The 24,873-nt window shown below is 40.5% G+C and overlaps 1 protein-coding gene across 8 annotated transcripts in view; it reads left to right on the top strand.

The window, feature by feature from the left end:
• Window positions 1–24,873, top strand: part of FARS2 (phenylalanyl-tRNA synthetase 2, mitochondrial) — a 590,279-nt gene that overhangs the window by 368,735 nt on the left and 196,671 nt on the right. The gene's annotated exons all lie outside the window — the stretch shown is intronic.

The following is a 24,873-nucleotide window of genomic DNA, read 5'->3' as shown; positions in this document are numbered from 1 at the left end:
TTTGTCCCATCTCATAAAAAAGAAAAGCACATAAATGGTTTTCTTTTGCTGTAAAAGGATGTATATCCCAGAAGAAACTAATAGAAAGAAGTAGAGGTAGAAGTGGGGAAGATGACCAACCACAGAAGCTTGTGTGTGTGCTGCATGATCAGTTGACTGTCACATGTGGAGAGATGCAGTGAGCAAGAGAATGGACAAGGGAGCAGCGTAGTGGTTGCTGCGCAGGGCATTCCTACCAGAGCCCGTCTTATAGGCAGCAGTTGATCCAGGGTAACTCTTGCTCATATTTTCACCACCACTACCACCACTCTTAACTATGGCACCACCACCATATCTACTACAAAACACATACTGTTCTGAGCACAGCAGCCACAGTCCTCATGATCTAGTCCTTCCTGCCTGCAGTCTCCATCTTCAGCTTGCTTTGCCCACATTGGGTACATACTTCAGCTCTGTGACACTAGGATATTTCATTGACCCATCGCCCACTGATCATGTGGACTGGGGACCTACGTTTGTATTGCAGCCTCTGTCACCAAAGGCCTGTGGACATATGACTACTTTTTACTTTTGAAAGCAGGGTGTCTTGTGATGCATTTAAATATTAAAGGATTGCTAAAGACTCTTGTTTAAGGCACTTTAAAAAAAAAGTAAGAACAAGGTGCTAAGAATGAGGTTCAACAGTTTTCTTGTAATGTAGGTTGGAAAGATGTGTGTTATGTGACATTTTTATGTACATACCTTCAATATCTGTATTATATTTTCTTGGCTATTAACCTCATAGAAATATACAAGAACTTCTTATTTATAGACAACACATTAAACCTTAAATCTTGCCAACACCTGTAAAATCTGATAAATTAGGTGTAATGTGTTTTAGGAATCATCTGACTGCAAAAGATTTTGATATTTCTGTCTCTGAAACCACAAGACTCCATTAATACTGTGCAGAATCATCTAAGCTAGATACTAAGAGTTGGTGGATCATAAACTTAAAAGTTATAGTTCTAGTAGTCATTTTATAATGTATATACATAAGAAACCATCACATGGTACACCTTAAATATTTACAGTTTTGATCTGCCTATTTTACCTCCATAAAGCTAGGGAGAAAAGTTGCCATTTTAATGGGATCATGAGACTAGAGACCAGGAACAAATAGAATTTTGAGGAGATTGCCATAGGAAGAAGGAACATACCGATTCAGCAAGGATGGGCAGGTTTCCCCAGGCTTGAATGTGGGCGGTAACTGTCACAACCCCATGGTAGGGGTACTTTTAGTTCCAACCAGGAAGGACCCAACTTAAAATGACTTAAATAAGAACAACAGCAGGGGTGATGCCAGGGCCCTGGAACCCTGAGCATCTTCCCCTTGGGCTTGAAGGTGGCGGCAAGAGCATCCAGCATCACCTCAGACAGCTTGGTCCAGGGCAGGTCGCGGAACACCCTTGTTTCCCTTCTGAAGCATGAGGACGAGTTTTCCAGAACTCCTCAGCTGACTTATCCTCACATCTCATTTTCAAGGTGGTTGGAATGGTCAGTGAAGTCAGCATGCTGTTGTTTTCTGATACCTATGCTGAGCTCTTGTCAGTAAGGCTTATGCTTTTGTATTGCTTCATCACCAGCAAAGCCAGATGTGCACAGTTAAGCCCTGAAGGCAATGAAATCTCTTGTTATTGCAACCATTTTTATGAATAAACAGTCACATAATAACATGGAGTTGGTAGGGTAACTGGAAAAGTGATTCCAGCCTATAGTCTTTTACTTATTGCTGGAAATCATCCCTTGGAGTCTGCTTCCTTTAGTTATATTTTGATCCCCAGTCAAATGTAAAATACTCCTTTCACCTAGAACTGGTTGCACCTACTTTCATAGGACAACTGGATGGGATCTGCAGACCGTATGTGGCTTTGGGCTATTTTTTCCTGTTTGAAATTGAACATAGCAATCTGAGTCATCATGGCACATGTAACTCTATTAGCCAAAGGGAGAAAGGGCTGAAATACTAACCTCAAGGTCACTCAACCTAGGAATGAGATCCTGAGAGTTACCAAAGAAAAAACAGACGTTGATTAGAGCCAATTCAAATGGAAAATTCAAGGTTTATGGTAGTATTCTGGAGACAAGTTAAATCAAAGTTATTTACCTTACTAAGTTCTTAGTCAAGAAAGTTAAGTATAGTTTTTCTGTGTCTTTAATTTACCGCAGCCTGTACAACAGGAAAAACAAACCTCTTCACTGTTCAGTTAGAAGCATTGTGCTCTGCTCCTTTACTCAGAGGGTAAGAGGAGTATTTGGGCTCATCTAAAATGCTAGGACTTAAAGTCAGCCTGTGTTTAGACTGAGAAATGAGAATTACTTTATGATTACCTTATCACATAGCTTTTCAAACGTTGCATTTCTTTTGGCATTTTGTATGTATAATTTTGTGATCTTGAAAATGAAGAATGGTTAAAGTAAGCAGTAATTTATATAGAGGATAGCTTAATTATTCTATCACTTGGCTGAGTAATGAATTAAATGTTTTCTTTCAATACGAGGGAAGAATTTATTTTCTAACATGCTTCCCTGTGAGATATATAAATTAAAATTATCGGCTGAAATTCACTGTCAAGGATAGTGAATTATAAATAGATGACCCTTGTAGAGTCCATTGGACAGATTTGAAACTCCAAGTTAACTGCTGTTTGAGAACCAAGTAGTGATTTTAGTTATTTTTATTCATTTTTAAAATGATGAAGTATCCTAAACATACAAAGATGTATTTCTTGATTTGCTTTGCTAATAACAGGACCATATGCCCTCCATGCAACTGTCCATCTCTATCAAATATGCTAGGATTTTACCACAGATTCTTCCAGAGTAAAAGCATTAGAAATGCAGTTGACAACACTTGCACTTCCCTGGTGAAATTCTCTGTCCTGCTTCCTCCCCAGAGGTGACCTCTGACTTCAGTATTACCCCATCATCGTGTTATTGAATATATCCAAAAACGGTTTGTAGGGTTGCTTCAAAATATATATTAAATCATGAAAATTGTTTAAAAATAGTAATTTAGACAGATTCTATGAGAAATTTGATGAAGTAGATTCTAAAATGTGTATGGAAATGGGGAGGGCCAGGAATAGCCAAATAAACAAGTTGAAGGATTTACTTAATCTGATGTGAAGTCTTTTTAAAAAGCTGAATAATTATGAGAGTGTGTAACTGATACAAGACAGACACAGAGGCCCTGGAATAACATGCTTCTGCCTTATGCTGGACCCATAACAACACCTGCATTAAGGGACAGGCAGGCAAGAAAGCCTTTGTGCAAGGGAAGCAGGGGCAATTAGTATCCATGTGGAAAAAATGAAACTTGACCCCATATTCCTAATTATTTAGTAATGAATTCTAGAGGGGTTATACTTGTAAATGCAAAAATGTAATTTATTAGCTACCGACTTTGAAAAAGTCATTTTACCATGAGTGATTCTTTGATTCTTATTGGAGTAAATTGAATTGGGAGATGGAACTAAATGAACTGTGGTAATATAAAATTAAAACCTAATTAAATGTCTAATCCTGAAAGTTTTGAAATGAGTATTTATTTAAAGTGGTGGTTGTGGGTTTTTTGTAAAGACATCAAATGAGGGGTGCTTCCTTCTATTTTTAGTTTGCTAGAAGTTCTTATCCTAAAATACTTAACAAATAATTTATCAAATTCTGTACATTTTGAAGCAATCTCATGATATTTGGCTTTATTTTTTTAATGTAGAGACATAAAATGATTGTTTTTTGATTAAAGCAACATCCTATTCCTGAAGTAAACATAACTTGGTTGGTTATATTTCTGGATTTGATTTGCAGCTATTTCTTTAGGATTTCTAAATCTGTGCTCAGGGTGAGGTGACATAGGTCTGTAATTATATGTGTTTCTTATATTCTTATCAGGTTTTGATGTTTAGATTTTGCTATCCTATAAAACTAATTTGTTCCTTTTTCTATACCCTGGAAGAATATTTTGAAGACTGATATTCTTTCTTAAGCATTTGATCAAATTTACCAGTGAAGTCATCTGGACCTGGAGTTTTCTTTGTGGAAGGATTTTAACCACAGACTAAATTTCTTAACAGTTCATTATTAGGCTATTCAGATTTTGTTTTATTTTCTGTCAGTTTAGATAAATTGTATTTTTTTCTAGGAATTAGGCTATTTTATCTAACTTTCAGATGTACTGACATAAAGTTTTTTGTAATATTCTCTTATTATCCTGACAATTTTTTTAAAAACCTATTCATTTGTAATTAGTCAATTAATTAAGCACATATACCAACATTTCACCAAGCTTTTGTTCAGCTTCTTTTTTTCATACTGAGCCTTCTCTTGGCGTTTGCTTTTCTTCTTAACAAAGTGTATCTGAATATTTTTTCTGTGGTAAGTTGTTAACCCTTTTGGTCTTTGTAACTGAAAATGTCTTCATGTTGCCTTCATTCTTGAATGGTAATTTCATGGGATATAAATTCTAGAAGGGCAGATATTCTCCAGTAGCATCTCGAAAATACTACTTCTGGCCTTTGTTCTTGAGAAGCCTGATATTAATCAAGTTGTTATTTTTGTAGATAATCATGCCTTTTCCTCTTGGGTATTGTATAAGGCTTTTACTTTACATTTAATGTCCTCCAATAGTACTATGATGTATGTTGGTATAGATTTATCTGTATTTATCCCATGTAGTACTTGAAGGGTACTTTTATCCAACTCCAGAAAAGTTGCACTCAGTTCTCTCTGAATAGTTGTTCTCCATACCCTTCATTCTCTTTTCTAGGTCTCCTGTTGCTGTATCTTGGGACTTCTTAGTTATCACCCATGTATCTTAACTGTGCTCTGATATTTTAATTTTTTTATTCTTCTGTGTTGGTGAATTTCTCAGTACAGTCTACTGATTCAATAATTTCCTCCAAGTTTTTTGAAATTAATAACTATTACTTCTTGTTTCCATGATCTCTAATTATTTCCTTTTCTTCTCTACCTTCTTATTTCATTACCGGCTGGCTTTGTTCCCTAATTGTTGTTTTTTAAAATGTTGTTACTTTGTTTTAGCAATTTGAATATCTTCATTATGCTTATTTTAAAGTCTTTAGCTATTCTATTGTATTTATTTTATCTAAAGTGAGTTCATGTTCTGGTTGTTAATTTGATTGTGTTTCTACATATTATTTCCTTTAGTGTTTCAAAAATCTGGCTTTGTAAGCTCATCCTGAGCATGAGTACATTTTCTCCCCATTTTAAAAATCACAAACACTCTGCTCATTCTTCCTTGTCTATCAGCCTTGTATGGCCTCCACTTGGCCCCAGGGTGCCCCAGTTGACAACTTGTCTTTTAATGGCATTTTAGAATGCTCACCTCTCGAATATATAGTCTCCAAGTTAGTGGGAGTTTGGGCTCAAGAATTTGCTTCTTTCTTTTTCCCGAGGCCCACAGATTCCTTATAAAGGAAGAGCACCAACTTGTAGCAGCATCATGACAGAAAAGTTGAAATGAGACCATGAGGCAATAATATCCTTAACATTTACATTTCTGGATGATTCTTTCCTTGTTCACTAGAAACCACGTTTTATAGCGTGTGTCTGTGTTTGTTACAATGAGCCTTTTTCCTGCCCTGACATTCACTGGCACAGTCCATTTCCATAGGTGTACCCAGGCTTCTCAACTATTAGTAACTAACTCCACCCTTTCTTCTCCTGAAGAGCCAAAGCATACTTTTATGTATGTCAAATTGATATTCTTAAAGTGAAACCGTAACTCCACTTTAATTTATATACATGTACACGTATGTGTATATACATATATATATACACATAATATATATAAATTATATATATGAAATGTATTTATATATATTTTAAATTGTGGTAAAATACACATAACATGAAATTTACCATTTAATCATTTTAAGTGTACACTTTAGTGGCATTAAGTACATTCACATTATTGCGTAATTATCACTACCATCCATCTCCAGAACTTTTTCATCTTCCCAAAATGAAACTCTCTCTCCATTAAATAATTATTCCCCAACTCCCTATCCTGCAGCCCCTGGCAACCACTACTTCCTCTGTATCTATGATTTTGACCACTGTAGCTACATCATATACTATATATGTCTTCTTGTGACATATTTTGTTCTATTCATTCATCCATCCATGGACACTTGGGTTGCTTTCACCTTTTGGCTGCTGTGAATAATGCCTCTATGAACATGGGTGCACAACTCGGTCTTCCAGACTCTGCTTCCAGTTCTTTTAGGTATATATCCAGAAGTGGAACTGCTGGATCATATAGTCACTGTATTTTTTACTTTATTGATGAATCATCATGCTGTCCCCCACAATGGCTGCGCCATTGCACATTGCCACTAACAGTGTATAAGGGTTCCAGTTTCTCCAACTCCTTGCCAAAAGTTGTTATTTTCTGCTTTTTTAAATAATACCATTCTAGTGGGTGTAAAATTGTCTTACTGTGCTTTTGATTTGCATTTCCCTAATTAATGTTCAGCATCTCTTTGTGTGCTTATTGGCTATTTGTGTATTTCTTTGGAGAAATGTCTAAGTCCTTTGCTCATTTTTTACTTAAGTTGTTTGTATTTTGTTGTTTTCATATGTTTTAATTTCATATGTTTCATTTTCAAATTTGGCCATTGTAGTGCTACCAACAAATTACTAGCAATACAGATCACAACTTTCAAGCATCATGGTTGAAAACTCTTTATGTAACACATTTAGGAGCTACAAGATCACTGGTATTATTTGTGATTTTTTTTTTCTTTTGGTCCATTCTTTATTATCTCTCTATTGATTTTCTAGATACATATCTGTTTCTAAAGTATAGCCTAGTGTTATCACCTTAGGCTTTATATGTTAGGGTTCCTGAGGTTCAGACAATAGATAGAGAAGGACTGATAAGCAGTCTTTGCAAATTGTGCATATACTTAGTTTATGACATACCGGGGCTCTGAGGCTAGGAGTCCACTCCGGGCCTAGCCCTGTGACTGGGGAAGGAATGATGTGAGAGTGAAGAGGGCCGTGGTGGAGGAACTAGAGGGTGGGGTCGGGCTCCAAATGTGTTAGGAGACAAAACTGAAGGGTCATATCAGCCCCCAACATCATTTTTGAACATATGCTAGGAAAGAATTGATCTGGGATTTGGAAGCTTGGGCCTTAGTACTAGTAGGTAGTCACTAGCTGTCTCACTCTGGGCCACTCACCCAACCACTCTGTCACTCAGTTTCTGCACTGGTGAAATAAATTCAGATGGAGACTCTCCAAGATCATTCTGTGGTCTATGATTCTATCAGAAGTGTGCAGGATTTCCTTATCTCCTGTATTGCTCACCTCAGATTGCATTGCTTCTCCAGACATTCATTTCTTCTAGAGCTGCTGTTTATCAGGGAGTCTCACAAGCAGCTCCTCAGGATGGCCCCCTGCCTCACAGTTCCCTTCTGCAGGTAGAGAAGTAGAGCTGGAATTTCACCCTGGGCTTTGGCACCGACCGCTGTCCCTGCAGTTGCACAACTGGCTGTCAGTAAAGACTGTGGGTGCTGAAGAATTCCTGCTCTGATGGCTTATGATTATTTGTGCCAACATAATACAGAACATAGGCCTGTCTTTACCTTTCTCTTGGCCTCTGCCTTGCATCTGTCTCTGCCCTTCCATCTCTCTACCTCTGTCTTGCTGTTTTTTTCTGTGTGATATTTTCTCTTACTCTGTCTCTCTCACTTTTTTAATATGTGGTTCTTATCCCAGTCAGGATGGCAACATAGCAAGGAGGAAATGGTCCCAGGCGGCATGAAATCCACAAAAGGAGTTAATTTCCCTGCTGTTTATTGGGACCATAGTTGATGTGTATTAAATTTGATGGGATTTATACCAAACATATAAGAACACTATTAATTACTCATTCAGAAAACTCTGAGCATCTGCTCTTGTGCCAGGCACTGTGCCTGACACAGATGCAGCATGGTAGGGTTCCCTGACCTTGGATAGTTCATGCCTGAGGAGAGGGGACGTTAATGCGGATGTGTGCTTGGCTAAAGGGAGGCCACAAGAGTCTGCACTGAGTGAAAGGCACTCAGGCCAATGATGGGGGCAAAGGGACGTGAGGGCAGAGGCCTGGAGGCATAACACAGCTCGAGTCTGTGCTTCTGTTTAGATTGTTTATAGGGGTGTGGAAATGGGGGAGGAGGTGGACAAGGTGAATTTTAGGACTTGAAGGTTAGGAATTGAATTTTCTCTGGAAGGCAATTAGCATGGTAACAAGTGTCTCAGTCAGATTTCCATTTTAGACAGATTCCAGTTCTGATAATATGGAGGATGGGCTGGGGCTCTGAGGCTAGGAGTCCACTCCGGGCCTAGCCCTGTGACTGGGGAAGGAATGATGTGAGAGTGAAGAGGGCCGTGGTGGAGGAACTAGAGGGTGGGGTCAGGCTCCAGACGTGTTAGGAGACAAAACTGAAGGGTCTGGGAGCCTGGTGTGAGCAGAGGCACAGTGGCCATCCAGTTTGTTGTCTAAGCTGAGGCCCAGCTCCCTTTGGGAATTCGGTGGGACTCTGTTAACAAGTCTGCTGTTACAAACTGTGTTGTACAAATTTACAAACTGGTGTTGACCTGGGCAGCCCGGCTGTTTAAATACCTTAAAGAGAAGTGAACAAGAATGATTCCAGGTTTCGGGCTTTTGGGGCTAAGTGGATGGGAAACAGGAGGAAAAGCAGGTTTGGAGAATTTACGTGAGTGGAAAAATTTAAACTTAAGGTTCCCAGCACCTTTGCACGCTCTTCTTTTTGTTCTGGTTATCTTTTGTCATTGTTTCATTTGTTTTAACTGGCATAGGCAAGTCCCCACTTGGGTACGCGGTTGCAGATATGGCCATGCCCAAGGGACAGCTCAGGCCAAGGCAGAAACAGAAGTTGGAACAGGGGTGTTTATTGTGGAAGATGCATCAGAGCTGAGTTCTTCTGAGACGGTGGTCCTGGGCAGGGGAAGACTAGGGTTTGCATGTCATTACCAACAGAGGTTCAGTTGGGGAGCAAGTTCCAGGGTTGGCACGGGGGAATTGCTGTACAGAGGACAACAGATGAGAGGCGGTGGACCTTCCTCCCTAGAAGAGGACTACTAACAGAGGTGGGTGGGGCTGGGAGTGACCACCAGGTCAGATGTACAGTTCTGCGTGGTGCCTGCTTAGCTCCACACACTGGCCGATGTGACTCTGATGACACTTCAGACTCTTGAACCTTACTTAAGGACAGTTACATAAATGCTAACCATCATTGAATGCTAACATCAAATTGTTACAAAAAGAAAAAGGTAAAAAAAAAAATCATGGTTGTTTTAAGCTTTTGGAGAGCTCTTCTGGAATGTTTCTGTATGTTAAGCAGAAATTTTTCTTTTCCTTGACCAAAGACTGAAAAGACAAAAATAAGAATAAAATATTCCAGTAAATGCTACCACATCTGAATATTTAGAAGATCTTCCTACTGTGTTTATTTTGCTGGAAATGTGAGGAAATGAGAAGAGAGGACAATACTGAAAGTTGGCTTGCATTATTTGTTCAAAGCTTCAACAATTTTGAATATTATGTTATGCCCTCTGCATTCTGGAGGGATAGTAAAAACAATACCTCTTCTCCCATTTTTCCACTCTGATGGACATCAGCTTGCATCTTTGGCACTGTATGACCAAAACTTCTGCATCTTCTAAAGCTAATTCAGTTGCCTTCTTCCCAGATATTGCAGATTTCTAGTTTTCTAGGTTTTTTTTTCCCTTCTCTCCCAGTTTTTCAATTATCACCTTGTTAGCTACACACCTGCTGCACAGAAAATTGTATTGGGCCATTTAACCTTTTAAAGGAGAAAAGAAACAACAGAAAACACGCTTTGCTAATTCAACATCAAAGAAAATGTTATCTCTGGGTAGGTAGCTTCCGTGTGATGGCAAAAGGGGAGAACCTGATTATTTAAGGATATAGAACTAGAACCAGGTGGATTATTTATTGACAGGGGCCTGCAATCGAGGGTCTGTCTGCACTGTCACTGCAGCTATGCACTTCGAGTTCCAAACCAGAGACCTAACTGATAAGCAGACTCTTCTTTCCACCAGTTTCTGCACATTTCTCTAGGGAAGAGGCACTAACATTGCTATGCCTCCCAAAATCATTCTCATCTGTTCTCTCATTCTGTGATTAGCTTTATTTCTGTTTTGCCTGAGGGTTTCAGCCCCAGGCAAGTTAAGTTCTCTGTGATTCAGTGAGACCTAGATGGCCATGGAACCTTCCACGGGTAAAAGGGTTTATACTTGGCTGTGTTCTCATGGCAGTAGGTTGAGCACTAGAATCACATCTGCATCCAGCAGTCTGCAGGTCCATAATCCACTTCTCTCTGCCTCAGTCCAGAGCACTCACTGGGCAGAGCTCTTTATACAGTGACTCAGTCAGTAATAGCTTATTGCCTACAGGTGTGGAAGCAGTGGCCTTAGCAGTAGGCTAAGTTACATCATCAGGTAGTTTAGGGTCAGGTGAGGGTCCTGGCTGTAGGAACTTCCATTTTCCCCACAATTTCTTAGGATAGAAGAAATACATACACTCAGTGGCTGTTTCATTTTCAGATTTCTCATGAAGATGTGGTAACTTTACGCTTAAATGGTTATTCATTTATCACACTTACTTTCACATACTGCCTCTATTAAAGGCAAATATGCAACCATTAGGATATAAATTGAACTTGGGCACTGAACAAATGAGGTAGAGCCCTCAAACATTATTTATTGACTAATTAGTTTATTGTAATCAAAGGGAAGCCTGTAGGAATGTGTAAAACTGTGGGGTGGGCCAGCATTAATATAAACACATGTCAATTTCATTTTTGCCTGACTTAATTCATGCCTCTTTTGTGACATATGGGTATAATGCCTTCATACTTTAATTTCAAAATGATTTAGATGCTTACATAGCTATTAAATAATAGTAGATACTTTAATGGAAAAGACTGTTGACTCATATAAAAAAGGAGGTCTCACAGAAGCACGTACAGCATCCTGTCCTCCAAATGACGGAAGTTGAAAAGAAGGCACCGTGAGACCTAGATTAGGATTCTCCAAGTCTGGCCTTTTTAGAGATGACTGTGAATCCTCTCACCATCATCTGATCACCCTCCTGCATCAACCAGTGGCTCTGATGCCTGGCTGAGTGTCCTCCCCACCCTCCAAAGAGCAGGCCCAGTGCCCCAGTTACTTAGCTTTCCATTAGTCAGACAAAAAGCATTTCCACTTAACTTCCCAGGCTTGCTTCCTGACCCCACCTGGGTCATCCAGCCACTTTTCTTTTGCTGGAAATCCCTTCTCATACCACAGACCTTTGTCCTGCCCTTCCAGAGTCACATTTCCACCACATTGTTATTTGGCCTGCTCTTTACCCTTTGTCTCTTGCCCAGTCTACCAGTCCACATGTTTTCCCAGGCTTCACTTCTCGCTCTGTCAAGCCTGGACTGAGCCCACAGTCCATGGCTTCTCACCAGCACCACCAGTCCCCCCACCCCTTTTATTTCTGTTAACCTACATAGTCAGGCTCCTTTCCCATGTTAACCCCCAAATGTACCTTTTTCCTGTTTGTATGGGTTGTTTAGGATTTGAACATGCCAAGAAAAAAAGAAGCAAGGCAGAGCTGATTGACCCCTTTACAAATGTATGATCTCTTATTGGGAGTTCTAGATTTATGCCACAGCCTCTCCTACCCTTAATCTTTAACAAATAACCTCATTTTATCATTGGAAAAAAAACAAAGCCATGTAACATGAAAGCCTCATTTTTCCTCTTCTCCACTTCTTATTTTTTTAGGTATTCCTCCATCCATCCTAGATCTACCCAGTCAGAATTTTGGGGATGGGATCTAGAAATCTGCTTCTTAACATTTTCCAGTGATTCTTATGTGATGTCAGTGTGTGAACCGATAGCCATACTGTTGTAATAACACCTAACTGGTTCCCCTGACTCCAGGTTCTTCCCATTTCCAGCCACCATCCATGTATCATGATGTTACTGTCTTGTTTTAACATTTTCAGTAGTTCTCCATTGCTTACACAATGGATTTTGAAGTCATCAGCAGCATGGTATCCAAATTTTTTGTTCACTTACTGTCCCTTTCTATTCTCCTGCCCCTGCCTTCCCTATGCCCTTTTCTTGATAGTGACATAAGACTTCTGTTCTGAAGTCAATTGATTATTGGTTCATTGATTCCACATGTCTTTGTTGAGTCTGATGTGACCCAGTATCTGCATTCAGCTCTTGAGTTTGTGAGCAAGACATCATCCCTGTCCTCCCTGAGATTATAATCACACCTCTGCCCCACTGCTTCTCTTTGAAAGACCCCTGTTCTCCCCATTTCCCTTGCTGCAAACAATAGCTAACATTTTGGGGGTGCTTACCATGGGCCAAGCAAGGTGCTTTAGCCAGGATGAGAGCTGATACAAGATAGTGGAGTGTTGCCTTGTTCATGCTCAGCTGGGAATGTGAATGTTGGGCAACTCTAATTTTTGCCATTCTGTTCATGTCTGAAAATGACTGAAAATGCTGTGAGTATTGATTTCGGGTTATAAATATGTTTTAGTGAGTAGGCAAATTGGCAAATATGAAATCTGTGAATAATGAGGGTTGAATATATTTATAGTATCTTTCATGAGATATATAATGAAGATTGCCTATATCTATGTATATATATATACATACAATACACATACACAGACACATAAACAGTATGTTCTATACAAACATACCTGCATAAATATATCTCCTCCAAATGTTTGAGATCAAATAGCACACATATGCCCTTTCCTCCTAAATGCAATAAAATGTATTTTGTAAGAACAAGAACTTTTTCATACATAACCACAAACTTACATAAGTAAAGTCATGAATTTTCATGTTTCAAAGTTCCACAGCCTTAATAATGTCATTTATTGCTATTTTCTTTTTCGTCCAGGATCCAGTACAATTTCATACTTGCACTTAGTTGTTATACCTTTTAGGTCTTCTTTAATCTAGAATTTCTCAGCCTTGGTTTATGCTTCTTGAGCTCAACATTCTTTGAAAAGTACAAATGAATCATGTAATAGAATGGGCTTCAATTTGAATTGTTGGAAATTTCCACGTGATTAGATTCATACTGTGCAGGAATACCACAGAAGTGATCTTTTGCCCTTCTCAATGCATTGTGTCAGGAGGAACATGATGTTACTTTACTCCCATATTGGTTGTGATAGCTTTGATCACTAGGTTAAGGTAATGCCCATCATGTTTCCTTACCAGAAAGTCACTCATTTTCCCCTTTTGTAAATAATTTATTTAAGGGGTAATACTCTGAATCTCTTGTGTCACATCAAAGTTTTGCTCACAGATTTTAGTTTCTGTTAATGAAATGTGATATTTGTAATTGACATTCTACAAGGAAAGCCCTCACTTCTTCCCCATTTATTTATTCATTCATTCAGTTATTCATATAAGAAGGACTTAGGGCTTCCTATTTTACTCTATGAGTTGAAATCCATTATTATCAGTTTTTATTTTGAATCTCTCATTTTCAGTGTGGCTAGTGGGAGCATCTTCAAGCTGCCTCCTGTGTTGTTTTGATGTGTCTCTATAATTCTTAATAAAGAATAAAACTTTTATTATCTGGGGTGACTGGAAGTGTTCTGTATCTTCATATCTGGGTTATAAGAATGTACACATGCATCATAACCCATAGAAACATACATTTATGGTTTGTGCAATTCACTGGATGTAAATTTTATCCAAAAATAGACTATAAAAAAAATATTGAATTCAGGTCAGTAGGGTCTTTTTATTTTTTTTTACAATAGTATGGGTGAGTAATTCTGAAAGTACCTTCTATTTGTTCTAGCTTAAGCAAAGGAGTAAATACTGAAGATACTAAGAGTCAGGTTTCTCACTGTTGAAGCAAGGAGTTATAAATATGGGAAAAGGAAAGGCAAGAATAAACTCTGGTTGAAAGTTACAATCAGAAGTATTGATATAAGTTCATGGCTTTTTAGATGGGAACTACAAAGGTGTATGTTTGCGCTTCCAAAGCTCTGCACTCTTTGAACCTAGAAACAATGATACAACAGGAGCAGCAAGCACATCTGTTGCCTAGATTTTGATTTCTAAATACCATTCTCCACTAAAGGAAACAGGGCTCCTTGTAGAAAACACTGAATCCCAGAGCAGTGAATATATAAGATAAGGCTGGGATATGTCATTGAACTTGATGTGATTTTTTCTTTTTTTCTTTTTTCTTTTTTTTCTTTTCTCTTCACAATCATTTCTGAAGGAATGAATTACATTCACTTTCCCATTATACTGATTACTAAATACACATGGAAATAAGACTATCGAGTCTTTGTTTAGCATTGAGATCCAGAAAGCTAGATTTAGCTACTATCTAGCAGACACTTGAGGAGAAAAAAGGATTTGATTGCCATTATGTCTTTCATAGTATCCTTTGCAGCTATGGATCTCAGTTGCTATTTCCTGAAATTCGATCACACTGTCATTCCATTAGGTAGGAACAAGTCACAGGCAGGTCCTTCACTGGCTGCCCGGCAGCTTCCTCCTCAGCACGTTCGGTGCTGTTATCCAAGAGTGAGTCCTAGGCCGGGGTCCCGGGAGCCCTGGTCCCCAACTCATCCACTGCAGTCCAAGCAGTGGCCTGTTCTCCCTGGGCAAGAGGTCAGCCACCTTAGGGAGGTGAGCCTAGAAACATATGGACCGTGGTGGGATCGTGCTCAAACAAACCCCTTCACAGCCTGCTTTCTACTTCATGTGCAAATGGCCATAAAGAAACTCATGTGCACAGGGTCAGGGAGGAGGGGAAGTGGATTTCATTACCTTGACATACAAAACTGCCTTTGAGATACAGAGACAGACAAAACAGGGTAAGACATGACCTCTGGAGCCAGACTGCCAGAATAAGTCCCAGCTCTACTACGTACTAGGTATGAGTTCTCTGGGCTTTTGTTCTCATCTGCAAAATGGGAATGATTCATTCCTACCTACAGGATGTGTTGTTGTAAGGATCAATCAGTTTAAAAGTATGTGAAATCCTTAGCACAGTGCCTGACATAGTAAATGTTAAGTAGATCTTAACTATTATAGTTGTAAATGTCCATGTTAGTGTATGAAACGATGTATTTAAATGAATATAAAAAGTGCTTGTGTATAAAACCTTTCCTCCTGCCCTGTTAGGTGTTCCTATATCTTAGGTAAGAATAAATGCACTCCAAAATTGTGGTAGCCCTTACTTTTTACCAGAATGAGTTTGCCACACAAAGGAAAAAAAAAAATTGAGATTTTTAACACTTTTTCTCAGGGTTCAGCAGAAGGACCAAGTTGTTTTTCCCCCAAACCACTGTTTTTCTTTTACCCATTCAAACATTCTTTACATCCTGTGTGGAAGGGATGTGTGTGCCTGATAGTCTGTATAGCACTGTATGCTTGTTGAATTACTGATTATTTCTCCATGGTTATTTATTTTCTGTAAACACATAACTAATCACCATAGCAACACTGTTCACTTGCTGATAACGCAAGTAATATACTCCCACAAATCTACTTAAAAATAAAATAGTACTTTAAAAAGTATTGCCCTCCCTTCTGAAATTAAGTACTCATCCTATTTTTCTTCCTCTTTCTTTTTTTTCCTGCCCTTGTTTTAATCTACTTTTTTTTGGTCAGAACATAGAACCCAAAAGAAAAAAGAGCAGGGTTTCAGTTTGTGACAGCTTAGTTTTCTGGATCGTGATACCCCTGTTTTTCATTTGGAGAAACTGAGGCTCCAAGGTGTTTCTGCTGTACTGTGGACCAGCTGCTGGTCACACAGAAGCAACGTAGACCATCCTAACAGCTTCATCAGTCTAAAGCCCAGACAGCCACATGGCCAGCAGCCCTGCCCACCAGATTGCTCCACAGCCAGATCCTTCACCTCAGTTTCTTCTGTAAAATGGGCCTGATATCCAATCCCCACCCTAATCTCTGCAATTTACATGATAGGAGTAACCAAGACTTTGCAAGTGACATCACTTTGTGTACATGAATAGTACTGGACAGTGCTGTAAAGATGTAAACTACCACTACGCTTTGGGAGGCCCTTACTCAGATGTGAAAGTTGAGAAAGCCACTCTCAGGGAGCAAACTTCACTGTCTGGGTTCCAGATAGCCCTTTTCCATTCCAAATAGAGTATTGGTTTCTCTCTCTGATAAGATTCATAGATATATTAAATATCTTTCAACATGTGCACTTAGTGGGGAACATAGGTTGCCAAAACCCAAGTTTGTTTAGTATAGAGGATAAACAGAACCATTGGGAATTCATTGTGTATTCATTGATTGTAGCAAGTTATACCTCAGTGTGCATAAAATTATTAAGTGTTTGGAATCACAGCAGCATGGTAGAGTTTGTAGGAAGCCAAAAAGGAACATGGTTGTTGTTTGGAGGTTTTACAGCCCAAAAATCTGCAGGATAACAGAGGAGAGAGGGACCGTTTCCACCACTGGATTTGCAGTGTCAGTTCCTGGCCATCTGTTTATGGAGACCAGGTGTGTGCCCAGTGCTGGGGACGGCTCCTGCCTCTGAGAGACGCAGTGTGGCTGCGGAGAGACAACCTGCACTCGAAAGCAGTTCAGAAAAACAAGAAAATCCCACGTCATCTGTCTAGCCTGCTAGCGCTGTTACCCCGGCCGCAGCCAGTTTCTGCTGCTGAACAGTGTCCCGCAGGGCACCGTTTCTCGTCACCAGGCACAGGCAGTTCCAGTCAGGTGTGTGCCAGATGCGGGGCGTGCTTATTTGCTCTGAGCTCTGGAAACCGCCTCCAGCTGACAGCTGCTCTGTGGAAATGGCTGCTGCCTTTAATGATGAAGAGGGAGTGAAAAGAAGCAAGGCGTGGCTGGGTATCCCCGAGCTTGGGGGCTGCAGGTGGGGGGCTGAAGGGGCTAGGCTCTGCCTTCCCAGTGCACTTCTTACCATGGTCTTGGTAAGATACTTGCGGTTCAGACTTACCTCAGTAAGTCAGCCTCAGAACGGGACGTAGAGTATTATCACGAATAATGGTAAACCTTTAGTAATCTCTAATGTGCCCACAGAGACTATGCTATACTTTCATACAATCTTTATGATAGCACCAGAAAGTACTAAGAGTACCCCCATCTTAGAGATAAGGATTTAGATGAGATTTAGAGAATTTAGACTTTGGTCCTAAGTTACACAACTTTCAAGTTGAACCATATGAAATTGCTTTTTTAGGGGATTCGAAGTAGTCAGTCATTAGCATTGTCCTGTGGATCAGTCTGACCATCTGTGGCAGAGCCTTCGCTCCCAGTAGCTCTGAACTTGCTGGTGTACACAGATGTGGAACTCTTCCAGCCAGGCTAACTTCAAAGCACATTCCATCTGTTGAAAACATGACCTTTACCAAAGTTAAAAAAAAAAAAATTTTTTTTCACTGTCTTTCAGCCAAGTGAGGTGGACCTTCATGTTAAAAGTCTGAGGCATGTAATAATGAAGTTGATGATGTCATTGTTGACACAGGAATACCCAACCTGTAGATTCCGTGATATACCATGTTAGTTTCTTTTCGATGGCTAGACTTTTCAAAGCAGAGCAACCAGGGAAGCTCACTCAGAGATGATTAAATGTGTGCTTAGCCAAGGCCTAAGAAATTTAAGAAATAAATGTGCTGCAGTGTCTGGCTGGTTTTCCAGCCCTTATTCATTCATCATTAAACCAGTGACACTCTTTAAACATCTTAACAATGGATGACTGTTCCCCATGCCCAATACATAACTCCCATGCTTAAAGAACTTCACGGTGAAAACGAAATGGTTCAGCATGCCAAATACATCACCGTTCTTCCTTAGCAGTTAGAACCTGTAAAGGAATAAAATTAAAATTCTGAATATTTCTGATCTTATTTACATTCTCAGTTAGATCTCAGAGCTCCGAAAATTCAGTGCAGGCTACCAGTGCTTATAGAGTACCTACTGTGAGTACAGCCACATAAGAAGCACTTGGCAGGACCCGCAGAAGTATTAGACATACTTAAGTATGTCTTCTTGGTGCCTCAGTTTCCCCATTTGTAAAATGAATGAAGACAGCTCTAATTCCAAGGGATTTCATTTGTATGACAACTTAAACTCTTCCAGTAATACATGGAAGACATTTAAGTCATAAATAAATCAAATTGTTCAGTCACAAACCAGCTTACTCACTCTCTCCTATATTTACAATTAGTTATTTAGGTGTTTGTGTGTTTAAAAGATCCCTATGTCTTCCTTCCAGGCACTGTTCTGAGCACTTTACATTAAAACCTATTACACAGATACTGTTGATGTCCCTATTTTACAGATGAGGAAACTGAGGCCCAGCAAGGTCACACAGCAGGCCCACAGCCATGTGCTCTGACAGTAAGTGGTGGAGCCAGGTGTGAACGCAGGGTTCATATCCTGGATGAGGGCATGGGATAGCCCTGTAGTCCGGCCTGTCCCTGGCACAGGCAAGTGGCTATTTTCATTGGGAAAGCCTGTGTTAGACCCATTCTCTTTTGCATGCCTAAACATGAGGCATTTTGAGGAAATTATTGTTGCTGCCTTAGGGTTAAATGACTTTTTCATCCAATTTGTGGTGGAATTCAAAAGCAGAAAGTTGGATTTTTCCAGGAAACATTGTTATTTCTGTTTTGGACCAGCCACCCACCAGCTGTGGTCCCCTCTCCTCACCCTCCCCTACCTTATTCACCTGCGTGTGCAGGTGCCAGCAAGCCCGAGTTTCTGCCCGTCTAGGTAAGAATTAGAGACGGGGTCAGCTCCCTCCTCCTTGGGTGTTGGTGTCACCCCTCATCAGAATTCTACTATCTCCTCTTCCTTTTGCTTTCATAAACGCATTATCCAAGCTGCAAGACAGAAATAGCAGAATTCACCAGACTCTCTGGAAGAATCGGGCAACTCTTGCAACATCATCATCTTCTCCCCACCACCATCAAAATTAACAAGCAAACAAGCAGTCATTCAAATGCTTACTAGTCTATGCATAGGAATTTCATATATTTTAAAAGAGGTTCTAAAGACCTTTTATAATAAACTTCTCCATCCTCCATGGTGTGTGTGTGTGTACGTGCATGTGCACATGTGCATGTGCGTGCCTGTGTATGTGTGTGTTTTCAGTGTGTCCTTTCAAGAGAAAGACTGTCTTAGGTTCTGTCAGTGGCACATTCCCTTGATGGTTATTTTCTCACCGTGTTTTTTTTAACCTTCCATGATAATGTATCTGCTCCCAAATAGCATTTAATAAAAAGGTCTTTGAAATAGATCTCTGAAAACAAAAGCTCCTTTATTCGTCATCTGTATGGAGAGCAGCCAGGGAAGCTCATCTGTAAAATGCGTAATTAGGAACCTGAGGACCGTGTGTGCGCATGTGCCTGCGGTGGGTAGGTATCGACAGTGTTAATAAAATCCTGCTTTTCAGTTCCTTCTTCTCTGATCAGAATAAGAATTAGGTTACAGAGAAACTAAATGACAAGAGGCAGCAGAGGGAAGAAAAATGCATTATTTTTTTTTATTGTAATATCCTTCGTCCCATATACTTTTTTCGTGTGAAAACATGATGCGAGAGATCCTTAGGAATAACTATATATAAAAAGAAAGCAGGGTTTTGTGGGAAAAATAAATATTTACTTTTCTGTAGAATAAAAATAAAAACCTTCCATATTTCTATTTTAAAGGCTATTGATCCTTAGGATTGGATCCTTGCTATGTTTAAATCCTGGTAATCATAATATGACTAAGCCACATTACTTAAAAGCCTTGTTTTAAAATAGTGTCTAAAACACCATGGTTGAGAAATGTGGTTAATCAAAATGTGTAGCTAACGGAGCTGACTTAACTAGATGACTAAATTAAAATGACTAACAAGTAAGAAATCAAAATACATTTAGCATATCGAACATGCCTAGAGTTTAATCAGTACATTAACATCTGGCAGCATTTTAGGATCTGTTTCAGTGAAAAGACTGGGCACTTGCCTGATTGCTCTTTGACTTCTGTCAGCTCACTTAACCTCTTTGGGCTTCATTTTCTTCATCTGTAAAATAGGAATGCAGTGATTTCTATCTCACAAAGATAGAATAAAAGAATATTTAAAATGATAATTGTCAAAATATCCTTTATATGTAAGATTATTTGTTACCATCTTGCTATAAAGATGGCTAGAGTGGCAGTTAATAGAATTTCAGATTAATAGAATCAAAACAACAAGATTTATTTTAATGGAGATTACAGGTTAGTGAGGAAAAGGTGATCTCATAAGCTAATAGAGTTCTATAAATTAAGTATTATTCTCAAAATAGAAGGCTTGCAAACATTTAGGTTAGAAAATCTATATTGCTCAGCCCATAATTATGAGTTTTTATTCATGTGGCTCTGGAATCTGTCCTTTCCACCACAACATGATTCTATCTGTGTTTCTTAAAAAAGAATATTTCATAACTAAATTTAGGGACCTGGCTTCCTTTACCTGGAAATTCGTAAAGCCTATTAGTGTTTTAAATGTTCTGAGGAAGCTTATAGTAAGAAACATGAAGCTAGCATTTCCCAAACTTTATAACCCTTCTAAAGAGAGCAGTTAGTAATGTTCTTTAGGTCTTAATGTCCCTTACTGCCTCAAGTTTATGAGCTCGGGGGGATGGACTGCCCATGTTCAAATCTCATTTATGTGACCTTGAGCTAATTACTTAACTCTCTGAGACTTAATATTCTCATTTTTAAAAAGGACAATATTTATCCCATAGGGTGGTTAATGAGATAATATGTTTTTAATACATATTGTTAAATGAAATATTGTATGTAAATATGAGGTAATATGTTTATAGACATGTGACACTCTGATTTTGGAAGTGGTAGGGGCTGAGGGTGGGCTGGGAGCACTTACTGGCCAATAGTCCTCTCTGGCCTTTATTTTCCAATTAAGACAGCAGCCAAGCCTTTTCATGATTAAGTCTTCATCATTCTGCAAAGCCCAGTCCTGAATTCTTTCCCAGAGCAGTCTTGTTACCTCCTGTTCTTGGTATCTGAAATTCAGGTCAGCAGTTCGGATCTGTACATGGGCTGGGTGGGAGGGACTCAAGCTAAAGGGCCCAGTGTAAAGGCTGTGGAGGAAGTGGTAGAGTTGTGGGCAATAAGGCGATGCCCCATGCCAGCCTCTTCCAGTGGGGCCACTGCTGTGATCTTATGGAAATCATTTGGATGGAAATCCAAATCCAGTATTGCCACATCTTCTACTTTTTAAGAGATAAGTTAGAAACCCAGATGATGCTAAATTTCCTGGTGTTTTAATGTAGACAAATTATTCAGATTAAAAATGCAAACAGCACACCATTTGGCCCATGAGTAGTATCTGCATTAAAAGCAAACTCACAAGGCGTCTGTGCTACTGAGATTGCAGGTGCTGCCTTCTCCCTCCCCTGCCATCTTCTCCCTCTGAGCCTTGCACTGACACCTGCCCTGCCCTTTCCCCTTGCTGAGAGGAAGGATATCCCTTTTCTTTTTTCAGTCATTCTAATGGCTTCCCTTGGTTCTGCCTCCTGGTTCTCTCTTCTTCTTTCGGGAACCTCTTTCCTCTGTATCTCTCCTGCCCAGTAATTGCCAGGATCCCCGACTGCCTACAGATGCCAGGCCGTGTGGGTTCCTTTGCCTGTAGTTCCTAGTGGAGACCCGCTGCCTGTGCTGTGACCCTGCCGCAGCTTGGTGAGGCCCTCCTGGGTCTGAGCAGGGCTGCATACCGAGGACACGCCTGCCTTTTTCTCCATGGTCACACTTCGGCATGGCCAGCCAGCTCCTACGGGGGACCGTTTTCTAGGGATTCATACTCTGTCACATTGAACCTTTCTTGGCAGGTTCAGGCTGCTCTTCCAGACGTTGCTCCTTTAAACTTCCCTGGAAGCTGGCCCTCCCTGCCCTGCCTCTGGTGTGATGGTGGGTCTCTCTGCTCCCTGAGACACTGTCCCTGACTCGCCCCTATGACCACCATGCTTGTCACAGTGCCCGGTCAATAGGAAAGGTGGTAACAAGCCCAAGCCTGGAGCCAGGGTGCCTGCCTCCCAGCCCAGCCCCAGCCCCGCTGCTCACTAACTGCCATAGTGCAGTTCCGTGGAGTACAGGATTATGGACTGACCTCATAACTGTAATCCCGGGTGAGTTTCTTGGCCTCTCTGTGCCTCAGTCTCCCTATCTACAGTGAGTGAGGGGCTGGTGTGAGGACCAAGGAGAGCACAGGGGCGGTGTCTGGTGCAGAGACCGTGCTCCGTGGACACCAACTCAGTAACAACAGGATTAGTAGTCACAAGGCAGGAGTGCAGTACGTGCTGATGTGAGCAACGGGCTCAGAAGACAAGTTTGTGGCAGTAATCATCTTCCCTAAAGCAATGTAAGAACCATCTTTTATTTTGGAAAGTGAAAACCCTGTGGCTTTCCTCAGCAGCACCGTGTTTTCAGAGCCTGCTCACTGTGAAGGCTGTGTGCACACCTCCGCCCACGGGCTGGGCTGCAGCGCCTCCCACAGTGACTCCTGAAGGATCAGGCGGAGCACCCTGGGACATGCTGTCTTTGGGGCTGCGAGGGGTATCCTGCCAAGATTCCAGGCTCTCAGAACTGGATGCACACAATCAGCAAAATGCTTTTTGAAAATAGATGCTGAATATATATCTTTTTGATACATTCCTTCCAAGCAGATATTTTACTTTTCTCCATTTTATGGTTAAATAGGTATCAATAGCCTTCTGCATATAGATGCAGAACACATTTAAAGACCTGAATGTCCCATACCTAGAAATGAGCTAGTACATCTTAGTGGGAACAAGCACCACCTTTGATGCTACACGAACAGGGGCCAGGCCCTGGCTCCACCCGGAATAGCTGTGTGACTGTGGGCGAGTCACTGCTGTCAGGTACAGTTTCTCCATCTAGGAACTGGGAAGCCAACAGTACTTACCTCCTAAGGTTGTTTTTGAAGATTAATTATCAAAATGTATGCAATGTCCTTGGCTCAGTACCTGGTAAGTGCTGGCACAGAGTAAGTGCTCTGCACATGTTGGATAATGTGTTTAAAGTTGACAGAACTACTGAATCTGGTGTCAGTGTGGGCAGATAGTTTAGAGCAATGCAGGTGAGATCAATGTCCTTGTACAGTGTGAGAGGAACAGCAATTTGGATAGAGCAGTGGTTCCCAAAACTCCCATGCATTGGAGCCCCCCGGGAGCTCTGAGAACAGCCAGGCCCTACCCCCCAGAGGCGTAGATTCCGTTGGGTCAGTTAGGAGCTCGGACTGCTGGGCCAGAGCGCATGCTCTGTGGGAGATGAGTTCAGGGCCAGCATCTGCCTGGGCAGTCCTCACTGCATATTCCCCCGTGGGTCGCCTAGCACAGAGATGTACATGGGTTGATGAGGGCAGGCCGGGAGTACCAGCATGCATTCAGCTCCATCCTCACCTCTGAGAAGATACTCCCAGCATAGAATCTGTGACAGGGATTGGGAGGGGTGAGGGCCAACACATCAGTCACATTCCTCTGTACCCCAAACCCCACGTATGCAGCTCCTGTCCCATTAGATTTTATACTAGTCAGTGGATGGAACTTTGTGAATTGTACAGACCTAGTCAACACATTGTTTCTGTTTTCTGTTTTTTTGAGGGGAAAAAAAGATTTTTACTTCACTTTTTCACATAGCATAGAATGTCTACATTTTGAGCATTTCTAGGTCTTTCACTAAATTTTAAGCTCCTTTTGAGGAATATGTCTTATTCATTTAAAATTTTTTAACAGCTGCCTTGCACATGTAGGCATCTTGTGAAATTCCTGGGAACTGGATTTGGCCATGAGAAATCCCTAATCAGTCATCAAGATCAGCTTTGAAAATTTTTCTGGGGTCATTAAATTATCCAAATCAGCCACATATAAATAAATATGTAGATCTACAAGAGCAAGTGCAAATGTAACATTACACTTGCGCAGTAAACCCGAACTTCTGTGTACTGAAACTTTGGAAATGGATGAGGCAACACTGGTGTTGCCATTGAAACTCAGATAAGAAACCTCACCCTTTCATCTTTATGAATAAAGCTGTAAGTTAATTTCCTGGAATTCGGGAAAAATACCATAGTTGAGTGAAATTTAGATATCTAAAAGTCACAGCAAGACCAAGCAGAATCAGGAAGGAGAGAAACCTGGGAGCTGAGTGACCTCAGACCAGGTGGTCAGTTTCCTGTTTTAGAGATTGGATTGAATATGACAGGAAATCTTATAAAGGTCTACAAAATATCACTGCAACTTCTCTGAGCAACCACTCTGTTAGGTTCTGTGGCAGTGTCCACATGGATGTCCTCATGGGGTTCAGATGCAACATACTTAACATACTAATCCACCTCTTAGCATTTATAACTTAAAGGAACCTCAGGTATTATCTCTTGGATTTTGCTGATAGAGGATCTTCGTGGGAGACATTTGCTCCTGCCCTGAGGACCCTCCCTTGCCCCACTCTCGCCAGTGTGCAGTCATCAGGTTCGGTTGGGCCCTCCCTTCACGAAATCCCAACGGATAGTGACCGCTCTTTGGATTCCCAAGCACTGTGCTTGTGTCTCATTCTGTAAACAAACTTAACCGATATTTAAATTAAATATTTAAATTAAGCTTCTAAATTTCTTCAGGAAAAGAATATTTACTAACTAATGTCTTTTGTGTGCCTTTCATGTTTCTTTGTACATAGTGTTCAATAAATATTTGTTGAATGAATGAGTAAAGAAAAAAAGACTGA

Source organism: Manis pentadactyla, chromosome 16 (genome assembly GCF_030020395.1).
Source record: "Manis pentadactyla isolate mManPen7 chromosome 16, mManPen7.hap1, whole genome shotgun sequence".
NCBI classification, from domain to species: domain Eukaryota; kingdom Metazoa; phylum Chordata; class Mammalia; order Pholidota; family Manidae; genus Manis; species Manis pentadactyla.
This window is presented reverse-complemented; position numbering and strand designations above follow the sequence as displayed.